This window comes from Ranitomeya variabilis, chromosome 1 (genome assembly GCF_051348905.1).
Source record: "Ranitomeya variabilis isolate aRanVar5 chromosome 1, aRanVar5.hap1, whole genome shotgun sequence".
NCBI classification, from domain to species: domain Eukaryota; kingdom Metazoa; phylum Chordata; class Amphibia; order Anura; family Dendrobatidae; genus Ranitomeya; species Ranitomeya variabilis.
This window is the reverse complement of record NC_135232.1, coordinates 725,358,761-725,374,977: the sequence shown is the minus strand read 5'-3', so window position 1 is coordinate 725,374,977 and position 16,217 is coordinate 725,358,761. Positions and strand designations below refer to the sequence as shown.

The window sequence follows — 16,217 nt, the reverse complement described above, 5'->3', positions numbered from 1 at the left end:
TTATTGCACCAAAATAATGTCTGTATGTATTTTATGATACTGTTTCATGACATTCCATCAGTATCATTTGACATAATGAGGTTTCAACAGGCACATGGATTAAGAAATCATATTTCTTTCCAAAAATGTTCACTAAGCTACTGGGAGGAAGCTTTGAAAAATAAGATATAATTGATGATTTGTAGCATAGGTGGAGCTAATGGCAATGGCGGATTATGCGCTTATAATTTAACATTGTCCATGTTTGGGGAGGAAACAGATTATTTTAACAATACAAACACTATTTTGTTAACTCAATACCTTTATATTTTGCTGACTAGTCACACAATATCATATCTGTGCTAAATAGGGTCAATATTATCGTGGATCTGAATTTTTCCTGCAGTGCACCTTTAAAAGGATCACAATTTTTAAAGCATATACTCAATTATACAGGTTACAGATTGAAATAATCTACATAGACAGAGGAATCACTGTGTACATACATTACATTACTGATCCAGAGTTACATCCTGTATTATACTCCAGAGCAGCACTAACTATTCTGCTGGTGCAGTCACTGTGTACATACATACATTACATTACTGATCCTGTACTGATCCTGAGTTACATCCTGTATTATACTCCAGAGCTGCACTCCCTATTCTGCTGGTGCAGTCACTGTGTACATACATTACATTATTGATCCTGTACTGATCCTGAGTTACATCCTGTATCATAGTCCAGAGCTGCACTCACTATTCTGCTGGTGCAGTCACCGTGTACATACATTACATTACTGATCCTGTACTGATCCTGAGTTACATCCTGTATTATACTCCAGAGCTGCACTCCCTATTCTGCTGGTGCAGTCACTGTGTACATACATTACATTATTGATCCTGTACTGATCCTGAGTTACATCCTGTATCATAGTCCAGAGCTGCACTCACTATTCTGCTGGTGCAGTCACTGTGTACATACATTACATTACTGATCCTGTACTGAGCCTGAGTTACATCCTGTATCATAGTCCAGAGCTGCACTCACTATTCTGCTGGTACAGTCACTGTGTACATACATTACATTACTGATCCTGAGTTACATCCTGTATTATACCCCAGAGCTGCACTCACTATTATGCTGGTGCAGTCACTGTGTACATACATTACTAATCCTGAATTAGATCCTGTATTATACTCTGTAGCGCCGAAGTCCCTGCACGCTGCCCCTCTTCCCCGGCAAGGACGCCAACTAACTCACCGCCATGGCCCACATCCTGCTCCTCCTTCTCCTTCCTACTCTGCTGCTGCCCGGGATATGAGCACGGCGTGCATATCTCCGGGCACTATGCTTAGGGAGCGAGTGCTCTCGTCTTCTTACAGAGGTCACGCACGGTCCTAAAGTGTCCCCAGCCAATTGCTGGGAGACACTATTTAAGGCACCTCCAATGCATAGAGGTGACTGTGCAACATTGTTAGTCTGTTTCTTAAATACGCTTGCTAATTCTAAGGCCCCAGTGCTAGTATGCCAGTATACCTGTCCTGTACATCAGCAGTGCTTGCCTGTCTATCAGCAGTGCCCGTCTGCCTACCTATCAGCTGTGGCTTCCTGCACCTGCCTGCCAAGATACCAGTCGTGCCCGCCAGTACCTGCCTGCCTGTGTGTCTGTTGTATCAGTAATTATACCAGCCACTACTTTCCAAGTTTATCATTCCTGGCCGTTCCTGCCTCCTGTCCTTGGGGGTCAGCTGCCATCCACCCGAGGTCAGTCCTGGTGTAGAACCTGGTCGTAGAACCTGGTCTAGCCCCCCTCATTAGTCATCATGCATGTCAGTGAGGCACCTAGTCACGCCCCTCCAGGATCTCCTCGGATCACAGCATAGTGATTCCACCACCCAGTCCGTTACACACTCCAGAGCTGCACTCAGTATTCTTACTATTCTAACCCAGGATCAGTATATATAAGCCATATAATGTACTGTATGTACACAAACTCTACTGTATAAAGAGATTATTTCTTTATATAACCTGTAAAATTTTCTGCTTTAAAATATAGAAAACACATACAAGATCCGCAATAATAAAGAATATGGGGAATTTACGTTTATATATAACATTATCACTCTTTTAAAGGCACTTGCATAACATTATCCAGCATTTTTTTTTAATTTATTAAATTCACAGAAATAATTTTTTCCTTTTATGACCACCAGATTTTTTGGGATCCCCTGTACTATCAATATTAAAGGCCCCATAGGTTCCTTTAGCTGATAAATTACTGTTATTAATGTTGATGAGGATGACTTCACTGCCAGTGTCCCTACAAGTGCTTCTCAACCACATTAGAATATCATCAAAAAGTCCATTTATTTCAGTTCCTAAATACAAAAAGTGAAACTCATATTATATAGAGTCATTACAAACAGAGTGATCTATTTCAAGTCTTTATTTCTGTTAATGTTGATGATTATGGCTTACAGCCAATGAAAACCCAAAAGTCATTATCTCAGTAAATTAGAATACTTTATATCACCAGCTTGAAAAATGATTTTAAATCCGAAATGTGGGCCTACTGAAATGTGCAGTGGGTACGGAAAGTATTCAGACCTCTTTAAATTTTTCACTCTTTGTTTCATTGCAGCCATTTGATAAATTCAAAAAAAAATTTTTTTCTTATTAATGTACACTCTGCTCCCCATCTTGACTGAAAAAAAACACAGAAATGTAGAAATTTTGCAAACGTATTAAAAAATAAACTGAACTATCACATGGTCATAAGTATTCAGACCCTTTGCTTAGTATTGAGTAGAAGCACCATTTTGAGCTAGTACTGCCATGAGTCTTCTTGGGAATGATGCAACAAGTTTTTCACACCTGGATTTGGGGATCCTCTGCCATTCTACCTTGCAGATCCTCTCCAGTTCCGTCAGGTTGGATGGTGAACATTGGTGGACAGACATTTTCAGGTCTCTCCAGAGATGGGTTTAGGTCAGGCCTCTGGCTGGGCCAGTCAAGAATGGTCACAGAGTTCTTCTGAAGCCACTCCTTTGTTATTTTAACTGTGTGCAGGTCTAGGAAGACTTCTGGTGGTCCCAAACTTCTTCCATTTAAGGATTATGGAGGCCACTGTGCTATTAGGAACCTTGAGTACTGCAGAAATTCTGTTGTAATCTTGGCCAGACCTGTGTGTTGCAACAATTCTGTCTATGAGCTTCTTGGCCAGTTCCTTTGACCTCCCGAGTCGCATCTGGTCTAACATGCATCTGGTCTGACATGCACTGTGAGCTGTGAGGTCTTATATAGACAGGTTTGTGCATTTCCAAATCAAGTCCTATCAGTTTTAATTAAACACAACTGGACTCCAATAAAGGATTATAACCATCTCAAGGAGGATCACAAGGAAATGGACAGCATGTGACTTAAATATGAGTGTCTAAGCAAAGGGTCTGAATACTTATGACCATGTGATATTTCAGTTTTTCTTTTTTAATATGGCTACTTTCACACTAGCGTTGGTACGGGGCTGTTGCGCTGCGTTGACCCGACGTACCGACGCATACTGTGCAAGCGCCACACAACGGGGGCAGCGGATGCTGTTTTTCCACGCATCCGCTGCCCCATTGTGAGGTGCGGGGAGGTGGGGGCGGAGTTCCGGCCGCGCATGCGCGGTCGGAAATAGCAGACCGTCGGCACAAAAAAAGTTACATGTGACGTTTTTTGCGGCCGGCGGTCCGCCACAACACGACGCAACCGTCACACGACGGTTGTGACGTGTGTCAATACGTCGCAATGCGTCACTAATGTTAGTCTATGGGGAAAAAACGCATCCTGCAAACGACTTTGCAGGATGCGTTTTTTTCACCAAAGCGACGCATTGCGACGTATGCAAAGAAAAGCTAGTGTGAAAGTAGCCTAAATATGCAAAAATTTCAACATTTCTGTTTTTTTTCTCAGTCAGTCAAGATGAGGTGCAGAGTGTACATTAATGAGAAAAAAATGAACTTTTTTGAATTTACCCAATGGCTGCAATGAAACAAAGAGTGAAAACTTTAAAGGGGTCTGAATACTTTCCATACCCACTGAATGTTCAGTAAATGCGCTCAATACTTGGTAGGGGCTCCTTTGGCATCAATTACTGCATCAATGCGGCGTGGCATGGAGGCGATCAGCCTGTGGCACTGCTGAGGTGTTATGGAAGCCCAGGTTGCTTTGATAGCAGCCTTCAGCTCATCAGCATTGTTGGGTCTGGGGTCTCTCATCTTTCTCTTGATAATACTCCATAGATTTTCTATAGGGCTAAGGTCAGGCGAGTTTGCTGGCCAATCAAGCACAGTGATACTGTTGTTTGTAAACCAGGTGTTGGTACTTTTGACAGTGTGGACAGGTGCCAAGTCCTGCTGGAGAATGAAATTTCCATCTCCAAAAAGCTTGTCGGCAGAGGGAAGCATGAAGTGCTCTAAAATGTCCTGGTAGACGGCTGCGCTGACTTGGGTCTTCATAACACATGGTGGACCTACACCAGCAGATGACATGGATCCCCAAACCATCACTGATTGTGGAAGCTTCACACTAGACCTCCAGCAGCTTGAATTGTGGCCTCTCCACTCTTCCTCCAGACTCTGGGACCTTGATTTCCAAATGAAATGCAAAATTTACTTTCATCTGAAAACAACACCTTGGACCACTGAGCAACAGTCCAGTTCTTTTTCTCCTTGGCCCAGGTAAGACGCTTCTGTGGCTTGACACAAGGAATGCAACACTTGTAGCCCATGTCCTGGATACATCTGTGTGTGGAGGCTTTTGAAGCAATGACTTCAGCAGAAGTCCACTTCTTGTGAATCTCCCACAAGTTTTCTTTCAAGGCTGCGGTTATCCCGGTTGCTTGTGCACCTTTTTCTACCACACTTTTTCCTTCCACTCAACTTTCCATTAATATGCTTGGATACAGCACTTTTTGAACAGCCAGCTTCTTTAGCAATGACCTTTTGTGGCTTAGGGTACCGTCACACATTGAAATTTCCATCGCTACGACGTTACGATTCGTGACGTTCTAGCGATATCGTTACGATATCGCTGTGTCTGACACGCTACTGCGATCAGACACCCTGCTGAGAATCGTACGTCGTAGCAGATCGTTTGGAACTTTCTTTCGTCGCTTGATCACCCGCTGACATCGCTGGATCGTTGTGTGTGACAGCGATCCAGCGATGTCTTCGCTTGTAACCAGGGTAAACATCGGGTAACTAAGCGCAGGGCCGCGCTTAGTAACCCGATGTTTACCCTGGTTACAAGCGTAAACGTAAAAAAACAAACCGTGCATACTCACCCGTCGGTGTCCTTCAGGTCCCTTGCCGTCTGCTTCCTGCTCTGAGTGCCGGCCGGAAAGTGAGAGCAGAGCGCAGCGGTGCTGCGATCTGCTCTCACTGTACGGCTGCACTCAGAGCAGGAAGCAGACGGCAAGGGACCTGAAGGACACCGACGGGTGAGTATGTACTGTTTGTTTTTTTACGTTTACGCTGGTAACCAGGGTAAACATCGGGTTACTAAGCGCGGCCCTGCGCTTAGTTACCCGATGTTTACCCTGGTTACCCGGGGACTTCGGCATCGCTCCAGCGCCGTGATTGCAACGCGTGACCGCAGTCTACGACGCTGGAGCGATGATTATACGACGCTGCGACGTCACAAATCGTGCCGTCGCAGCGATGAAAATTTCAATGTGTGACGGTACCCTTACCCTCCTTGTGGAGTGTGTCAATGACTGCCTTCTGGACATCTGTCAAGTCAGCAGTCTTCCCCATGATTGTGGTGCCTACTGAAACAGACTACGGGACCTTTTTAAGGCTTAGGAAGCCATTGCAGGTGTTTTTTGTTAATTATTCTAATTCAATGAGATAATTACTTTTGGTTTTCACTGTATCTGCTAGTCCCCTTAGGGGACTTGAACCTGCAATTATCCGATCGTTTGTGCTATACGTAGCAGTACCATCATGACAGGCAAGGAAGTCTATATATATATATATATATATATATATATATATATATATATATATATAGCACAAGCGATCGAATAATTACTTTTGGGTTTTCATTAGCTGTAAGTCATAATTATCAACATGAACAGAAATAAACACTTGAAATAGATCATTCTGCTTGTAATGACTATATATGAGTTTCACATTTTGTATTGAAGAACTGAAATAAATTAACTTTTTGATGATATTCTAATTTAGTGAGAAGCACTTGTATGTCTATACCTCTTGTCCTATATGCAGTTGCATGCTGCCATAACCACAATGGGCTTTGTAGCAGTCAGAGTTTGGTTTTTATTCATCTTTCACAGGGAAAAAAAAGGAAATAAGTGATCTAATTGGCTGCTATAAGATAAGCATTGTTATGATAAAAATAAACTGAAGGTGCATTCAAACAGGAAGTGTTGTCATGGGGGCACAGGCAGAGAAGTTTTCCTCCACAGAGGTCTGTAGCCTCCACCTCAGCACAGGATACAATAAAGGGCTTTAACCTGCATAGGACATATCTTTAGTTACAATATACATTGATTTAATTTCCACTCCATAGCTCTATATAACCACATTGTTATAAAATCTATTGGACGTTATATCCGTTAATAATAACCAACCAAATTTAGAAATTCACATGTGCAACATTTTAATTTGGAAAACCTAATAAGTCACTGATCTTAAAGGGGAAGTCCACACCACTGTACACTCAGCTGTATCCAGCATAATCCTCTCCTGAGCAGAAATTACAATGTGCAGTCATCAGCACGACATTCTCCTTTTATAGTGAATCTGTCAAGAGCTTTCACAATACAAACTGCATATATTATTAGATGCCTCTTAGATATAATCACTTAAGAAAGTTCAACTCGTTGTTGACCTTTCTATCATTATTGACAGCTCCTCAGTATCCCTCCCGATGCTGCTGAGATCTCACACTGCTCAGCAGAAGCTGGAGCTTTCAGTCAGGCTAAGATTGTGGGTGTAGCTTAAATAACTGTTAATCAGGCTGGGTGGGTGGAGACTAAATGGCTATCAGTCAGGGTGAGTGGGTGGAGACTAAATGGCTGTCAATCAGGCTGGGTGGGTGAAGACTGAATAGCTGTCAGTCTGGTTGGGTGGCCAGAAAATAAATAGCTTTCAGGCTGGGCAGGGACTCATGTAATTTGGACTCATGTAATTTTCCACTCTGTGCCTAGACTTATAAAAGTTTTTTGCAATCCGTTGCAATGCGTCGTTTGGCCGAAAAAACGCATCCTGCAAAAGTGCTTGCAGGATGCGTTTTTTCCCCATAGACTAACATTAAGCGACGGATTGCGACGGATTGACACACGTCGCATCCGTCGTGCGACGGTTGCGCCGTGTTGTGGCGGACCGTCGGCACAAAAAAACGCTACATGTAACGTTTTTTGACGCCGACGGTCCGCTTTTTCCGACTGCGCATGTGCGGCCGGAACTCCGCCCCCACCTCCCCAAACTTCCCCGCACCTCACAATGGGGCAGCGGATGCGCTGGAAAAATGCATCCGCTGCCCCCGTTGTGCGGCGTATACAACGCTAGCGTCGGTAACCTCGGCCCGACGCACTGCGACGGGCCGAGCCCGACGCTAGTGTGAAAGTAGCCTTATCAGACAAGTTTGCGTCTTTTTCTGCCAAAATTGATAATTCTCAAAATTCTCAATTCTGGGGTAAAATCTGTAATCAGTAAAGACTGATGGTTACATTCATGAGATAGGGGAGGACAGTTACTACAGATAAGATTCTATGTAGAGGGGAGGGTTTAGGAGGGAGGAGCTAGAGGCAGAGCTCCTCCCTCCCTGATAGCAGTTACTACAGATGAGATGCTATGTAGAGGGAAGGGGTTTAGAGGGAGGTGCTAGAGGTAGAGCTCCTCCCTCCCTGATAGCAGTTACTACAGATGAGATGCTATGTAGAGGGAAGGGGTTTAGAGGGAGGTGCTAGAGGTAGAGCTCCTCCCTCCCTGATAGCAGTTACTACAGATGAGATGCTATGTAGAGGGGAGGGGTTTAGGAGGGAGGAGCTAGAAGCAGAGCTTCTCCTTCCCTGACAGCAGTTACTACAGATAAGATTCTATGTAGAGGGGAGGGTTTAGGTGGGAGGAGCTAGAGGCAGAGCTCCTCCCTCCCTGATAGCAGTTACTACAGATGAGATGCTATGTAGAGGGAAGGGGTTTAGAGGGAGGTGCTAGAGGAAGAGCTCCTCCCTCTCTGATAGCAGATAGCAGTTACTACAAATGAGATTCTATGTAGAGGGGAGGGGTTAGGAGGGAGGAGGAGCTAGAGATCCTCCCTCCCTGATAGGAGATGACAGTTACTACAGATGAGAGTCTATCAGATCAAAACGGAATGTCCAAGTAATGTGGTACCACAAACAAATCTAGCAAATCAAAACGTACTGCCTCAAATCAATCCACTAACAGGGGGAAGGAGCATACAAAGATAACTTGAAGAGGATTATTATAAAAATTATATACTTTAATTAATTTTAAAATCAGCAAGACATATAGTGATAATAATAAAGAAGAAGGTGCCTCTTGTGTGAGAGGCTGCACTTTAGATAATCCCTAGATACACAGTACAGACCAAAAGTTTGGACACACCTTCTCATTTAAAGATTTTTCTGTATTTTCATGACTATGAAAATTGTACATTCACACTGAAGGCAATAAAAAAACTATGAATTAACACATGGCAATTATATACTTAACAAAAAAGTGTGAAACAACTGTAAATATGTCTTATATTCTAGGTTCTTCAAAGTAGCCACCATTTGCATTGATGACTGCTTTGCACACTCTTGGCATTCTCTTGATGAGCTTCAAGAGGTAGTCCCCGGAAATGGTCTTCCAACAATCTTGAAGGAGTTCCCAGAGTTGCTTAGCACTTGTTGGCCCTTTTGCCTTCACTCTGCGGTCCAGCTAACCCCAAACCACCTCGATTGGGTTCAGTTCTGGTGACTGTGGAGGCCAGGTCATCTGGCGTAGCACCCCATCACTCGTCTTCTTGGTCAAATAGCCCTTACACAGCATGGAGGTGTGTTTGGGGTCATTCTCCTGTTGAAAAATAAATGATGGTCCAACTAAACGCAAACCGGATGGAATAGCATGCCGCTGTAAGATGCTGTGGTAGCCATGCTGGTTCAGTATGCCTTCAATTTTGAATAAATCCCCAACAGTGTCACCAGCAAAGCACCCCCACACCATCACACCTCCTCCGCCATGCTTCACGGTGGGAACCAGGCATGTAGAGTCCATCCGTTCACTTTTTCTGCGTCGCACAAAGACACGGTGGTTGGAAACAAAGATCTCAAATTTGGACTCATCAGACCAAAGCACAGATTTCCATTGGTCTAATGTCCATTCCTTGTGTTCTTTAGCCCAAACAAGTCTCTTCTGCTTGTTGCCTGTCCTTAGCAGAGGTTTCCTAGCAGCTATTTTACCATAAAGGCCTGCTGCACAAAGTCTTCTCTTAACAGATGTTGTAGAGATGTGTCTGCTGCTAGAACTCTGTGTGGCATTGACCTGGTCTCTAATCTGAGCTGCTGTTAACCTGCGATTTCTGAGGCTGGTGACTCAGATAAACTTATCCTCAGAAGCCGAGGTGACTCTTGGTCTTCCTTTCCTGGGGCGGTCCTCATGTGAGCCAGTTTCTTTGTAGCGCTTGATGGTTTTTGCCACTGCTCTTGGGGACACTTTCAAAGTTTTCCCAATTTTTCAGACTGACTGACCTTCATTTCTTAAAGTAATGATGGCCACTCGTTTTTCTTTACTTAGCGGCTTTTTTCTTGCCATAATACAAATTCTAACAGTCTATTCAGTAGGACTATCAGCTGTGTATCCACCAGACTTCTGCACAACACAACTGATGGTCCCAACATCATTTATAAGGCAAGAAATCCCACTTATTAAACCTGACAGGGCACCCCTGTGAAGTGAAAACCATTCCCGGTGACTAACTCTTGAAGCTCATCAAGAGAATGCCAAGAGTGTGCAAAGCAGTCATTAAAGCAAAAGGTGGCTACTTTGAAGAACCTAGAATATAAGACATATTTTCAGTTGTTTCACACTTTTTTGTTAAGTATATAATTCCACATGTGTTAATTCATAGTTCTGATGCCTTCAGTGGTGAATGTACAATTTTCGTAGTCATGAAAATACAGAAAAATCTTTAAATGAGAAGGTGTGTCCAAACTTTTGGTCTGTACTGTATGCAGTGATAAGTAAACGGATCATGTTAGCAGATTCTTATTAGAATTCAATAGGTTGTATGTAGGATATACAGTACAGACCAAAATTCTGGAATGCTGTAGATAAGCCCCCGATGTATCCTGAAAGATGAGAAAAAGAGGTTAGATTATACTCACCCAGGGGCGGTTCCGCTGCGGTCCAGTTCGATGGGCATCGCGGTCCGGTCCGGGGCCTCCCATCTTCTTACGATGAGGCGCCGGGCCTCTCTGACCTTTCCCGACGCCTGCGCACTGCTGTACTTTGCTCTGCTCTAAACAGGGCAAAGTACGCCTGCACCGGAGCCACAGCATGAAGACAAGAAGAGGACATCATCGTAAGAAGATAGTAGGCCCCGGACCGGACCGCGATGCCCATCGGACCGGACAGCATCGGGACCGCCCCTGGGTGAGTATAATATAACCTCTTTTTCTCATCTTTCAGGATACATCGGGGTCCTATCTACAGCATTACAGAATGCTGTAGATAAGCCACTGATGCCGGTGGCCACAGCTCATCTTCAATTTTTGGGGTGACAGGTTCCCTTTAATGGTCGTCTGAGGAAGGTTCTGGCATTGATTGTACAAGTCATCAGGATCCGCTGCCAGCAGCTACTGTTTAATCACCAATCAATGACGTCCCCAATGTGCTTCATGGAGACAAGTTCAGACATGCTGCCGGCAGCTCCTGTGTAATCATCGATCAATGACGTCCCCGATGTGCTCTATGGAGACAAGGCCAGAGACACTTCAGCCACTGGAGCAAATTTAAACCACACCGGCGTCTCACAATAGTGCGAGGAGCATGCGGCCTGGGGCTATAGCACTGAAAAAATGGCTCCTGTGACACTAGATAAATGTCCGTACCACTGATTCCATGACCAAATCAACGCAACATGTGAGCAATGCCATGAAGAGGCCATTACGGGGGAATGTGAAGGTGTCTAAGGAGCCATTTTTCAACAAGACAACCCCAGGCCGCATGTTGCTGGTGCTGGTGAGCCGCCTGCTTGATCTAAACCTGCTCCTGCAGCTGCAGCGTCTCCAGACTTGTCTCGATTGAGCACATCGGAGACGTCATTGATTGGTGATTACACAGGAGCTATCAGCAGCGGATCCTTACAATTTGTACAATCGTGGCAGAACCTTCCTCAGATGACCATTAACATTAGTGACAGCAGCTGAGGATGGAAATACCAGGATTTCAGCACGTGGCTCAGACTCGATTCTAAATAAATTGAAATGTTTTGAAAATTTTATTTCCATTTTTTCCAACATTTGCAGATCATTCACATGTCTCCATCCTATAATTTCCATAATTCCACCACTTTTCCTTCTCGGTGGTGCAATGTTGAGGAGTGCAAGTATCATCTCTGGAAAAAGTGATGCCTGCTGCTGATCCTTAGTTACTTCATTCAGATCTGAACCATAACGGCCACTTGAAGCAGAAAATACAGGCCAAACTGGAAAGGTCGACCATATTGGATTTTCTCTTAATGTTTCACAATTTCTAATACTGAATAATTATGGGATTATTTTCTGACTGAGGCTATGCACAGGCCAGTCAGAATCAGAGCTAAAAGAAAATCAGCAGAAGTGATGCAACTCGAGATCAGCACAAGACAAGAAAAACATATACCTGAGATTCAGCTGCCCCCCTCACACATAGCAAAACTAGTACAATCAATAGGCACCCACTGGCTGTCCAGCCTGACCAAAGAACTGAGACGGGCTTCCAGGGTCGCTGAGCGAAGATGGAAGAGATCCCGCTCTGCTGAGCATTTCATCGCATACAAGCAGTCCCTCACCATTTTCAAATCCATGCTCACTGCCACAAAACAAATTTACTTCTCATCTCTCATATCCTCCCTGTCTCACAACCCTGAACAGCTTTTCAACACTTTCAATTCTCTACTCCGTCCCCCAGCACCTCCTCCCTCTCCTCTCATTTCTGCTGAAGACTTTGCCTCTTTCTTTAAGCAGAAGATTGGTATGATCAGAAATAGCTTTGGCCCGCAGCCCCAATGCCCCTCTTAGCTGCTCAGCCCTGTTTCTCCAAAACCAGCCTCTCCACCATGACAGAAGATCAGCTCTCCACCCTCCTGTCAAGATCACATCTCATCACTTGCACACTTGACCCGCTCCCGTCCCACATAATCCCTATCCTCACCACAGTCTTCATCCCAACTTTAACACACTTCTTCAATCTCTCACTTACAAATGGTGTCTTTCCCTCATCCTTCAAACATGCTTCGATCACACCCATCCACAAAAAGCCCTCCCTCGACCCATCCTGTGTGTCTAGCTATCGCTCCATATCTCTTCTCCCTTATGCCTCAAAACTGTCCTCTTACCTCTCCTCCTGCTCCCTCTTTGACCGGTTACAATCGCATCACTCAACTGAAACTGCCCTAACTAAAGTCACCAACGACCTACTAACCGCCAAGAGCAAGCGACACTACTCTGTTCTCCTTCTCCAGGACCTGTCTTCTGCCTTCGACACTGTCGACCATTCCCTCCTGCTACAGATTCTCTCATCTCTAAGCATCACAGACTTGACCCTATCCCGGATCTCGTCATATCTAACAGACCGAAAATTCAGAGTCTCCCTCTTCCACACCACCTCCTCACCTCGCTCCCTGTCTGTCGGTGTTCCCCAAGGCTCAGTCCTAGGGCCCCTGCTCTTCTCCATGTACACCTTTGGCATGGGACAGCTCATAGAAAGTTTTCAGTATCATCTCTTTGCCGATGACACGCAGATATACCTATCTGGACCCAACCTCACCTCCTTTACTGAACAAAATCCCACAATGTCTGTATGCTTTTTCAGCTTTCTTTTCTGCTCGCTTTCTAAAACTGAACATGGACAAAACAGAATTCATCATCTTTCCCCCCCATCTCACTCTACCCCTTCACCAGACCTATCCATCAATGTCAATGGCTGGTCACTTTCCCCAGTCCCACACGCTCGGTGCCTCGGGGCGATCGTCGACTCTGCCCTCTCTTTCAAGCCACATATCCAAGCCCTTGCCTCCTCCTGCCGGCTCAAACTCAAAAATACTTCCTGGATCCGTGCATTCCTTGACCAAGAAATCACAAAAACGTTAGTGTACGCCTTTATCTCCCGCCTCGACTACTGCAACCTCCTACTCTCTGGCCTCCCCTCCAGCACTCTGGCACCACTCCAATCCATCCTACACTCTGCTGCCCGACTAATCTACCTGTCTCCCCGCTACTCCCCAGCCTCTCCTCTCTGCCAGGCCCTTCACTGGCTATCCAGTTCAAAACCCTAACTATGACATACAAATCCATCCACAACCTGTCTCCTCCATACATCTGTGACATGGTCTCCTGGTACTTACCCACACGCAATCTTCGATCCTCTCAAGATCTCTTTCTCTACTCCCCTCTTATCTCTTCTTCCCACAACCGCATACAAGACTTCTCCCGTGCTTCCCCCATACTCTGGAACTCTCTACCCCAACACATCAGACTCTCGCCTACCACGGAAACCTTCATAAAGAACCTGAAGACCCACCTCTTCCAAGAAGCCTACAACCTGCAGTGATCCTTAGTCTGCTGAACCGCGGCGTGACCAGCTCTACCCTCTCCTAGAGTATCCTCACCCATCCCCTGTAGACTGTGAGCCCTCGCAGGCAGGGTCCTCTCTCCTTCTGTACTTGTGTGTGCCTTGTTTTGCTCATGTCTATTGTACTTGTCTACATTTGCCCCTTTCATGTGTGTGTAAAGCACCATGGAATAAATGGCGCTATAAAAACATATAATAATAAAAAAACAGTGCTCATAGGTGGCACCATAGTCCATGAGTCGTGACTGACAGCTGCACAAGGATCAGGCAAAAAGCACATACCACAAATAGACTTCCCCTAAAAGAGCTCTAACGATATCACAGAATATATCATGTTGTTATAACATTATAATGTTCGTCGGAGTGGATAGAGTTATCAGGAAGCAAACATAACCTCTGGCAGACCTGCTACTTGATAAATCTCCTCCCTACTCCTTCCACTTGAGATACTGCTCAATGCCCAAAACTAAATTCACTAAACAGGTCCAATATGCACAGGATGTGAGTAATGCTTTAACAATTGTGTATACTCCAGTCACAGGTAAAGCTGAAGCCACACTGACATCTGATCTTCAGCAGTACTGTATGGCACGAAATGTACTGATTGTTTCCAGAAAACTTAACATGAAGACAAGAAAGAATTATGTTTTGGATGTGACTGGAGTATAAAACATCATAAAAGACAATTATAAAAGTTACTCAACAAACTATGAAGAGTTAACCAGAAGCTGAAATCAGATCCATCCAAATAGATCGGACTGCACTACCGATGTCGGGAGGACACAGAGGCGCAGCACAAGCGTCACAGTCAAATCTCAGGAATTAATGAGGCTTCTGATAATCAATGCCCAATGGATGAATATAGCAACCCTTCTGCTGACATTAAAACTGGGATCAATAAAAGTATGTGTACCCAGTGACAGCAGAACAGTCCACCGTGATCATGTCATAAAGAAATAAGTGTGAGGGGAAGAAAACAACACCATCCATCCATCCAATAGCTGAGCAATGATCGACATCTACAGTGTAACTAAGGTCTAACTATAGGAGAAAGAAGAACTAAATGCTAGTATATCCTGTATAATACTCCAGAGCTGCACTCACTATTCTGCTGCTGTAGTCACTGTGTACATACATTACATTACTGGTCCTGTACTGATCCTGAGTTACCTCTTGTGTTATACCCCAGAGCTGCACTCACTATTCTGCTAGTACAGTCACTGTGTACATACATTACATTACTAATCCTGTACTGATCCTAAGTTACCTCTTGTATTATACCTCAGAGCTGCACTCACTATTCTGCTGGTGCAGTCACTGTGAACATACATTATACACTACTCCAAAAAATAAAGGGAACACTAAAATCCAACATCCTAGATATCACTGAATGAAATATTCCAGTTTTAAATCTTTATTCATTACATAGTGGAATGTGTTGAGAACAATAAAACCTAAAAATTATCAACGTAAATCACAACTAATATCCCACGGAGGTCTGGAGTTGGAATGATGCTCAAAATCAAAGTGGAAAATGAAGTTACAGGCTGATCCAATGCCTCAAGAAAAGGAAATGATGCTCAGTAGTGTGTGTGGCCTCCATGTGCCTGTATGACCTCCCTACAATGCCTGGGCATGCTCCTGATGAGGTGACGGATGGTCTCCCGAGGGATCTCCTCCCAGACCTGGACTAAAGCATCCGCCAACTCCTGGACAGTCTGTGGTGCAACGTGACGTTGGTGGATGGAGCGAGACATGATGTCCCAGATGTGTTCAATCGGATTCAGGTCTGAGGAACGGGCGGGCCAGTCCATAGCTTAAATGCCTTCATCTTGCAGAAACTGCTGACACACTCCAGCCAAATGAGGTCTGGCATTGTCCTGCATTAGGAGGAACCCAGGGTCAACCGCACCAGCATATGGTCTCACAAGGGTCTGAGGATCTCATCTCGGTACCTAATGGCAGTCAGACTACCTCTGGCGAGCACATGGAGGGCTGTGCTACCCTCCAAAGAAATGCCACCCCACATAATTACTGACCCACTGCCAAACCGGTCATGCTGAAGGATGTTGCAGGCAGCAGATCGCTCTCCACGGCGTCTCCACACTCTGCCACGTCTGTCACATGTGCTTTGTGTTAACCTGCTTTCATCTGTGAAGAGCACAGGGCGCCAGTGGCGAATTTTCCAATCCTGGTGTTCTGTAACAAATGTCAAGCATCCTGCACGGTGTTGGGCTTTGAGCACAACCCCCATCTGTGGACGTCGGGCACTCAACCATCCTCATGGAGTCGGTTTATAACCGTTTGTGCAGATGCACATTTGTGGCCTGCTGGAGGTCATTTTGCAGGGCTCTGGCAGTGCTTCTCCTGCTCCTCCTTGCATAAAGG

At 44.9% G+C, this 16,217-nt stretch overlaps 1 protein-coding gene across 4 annotated transcripts in view; it reads right to left on the bottom strand.

Annotated features, from left to right (window-relative positions):
* UNC79 (unc-79 subunit of NALCN channel complex) overlaps positions 1-16,217 on the bottom strand; it is a 302,015-nt gene that overhangs the window by 264,094 nt on the left and 21,704 nt on the right. The gene's annotated exons all lie outside the window — the stretch shown is intronic.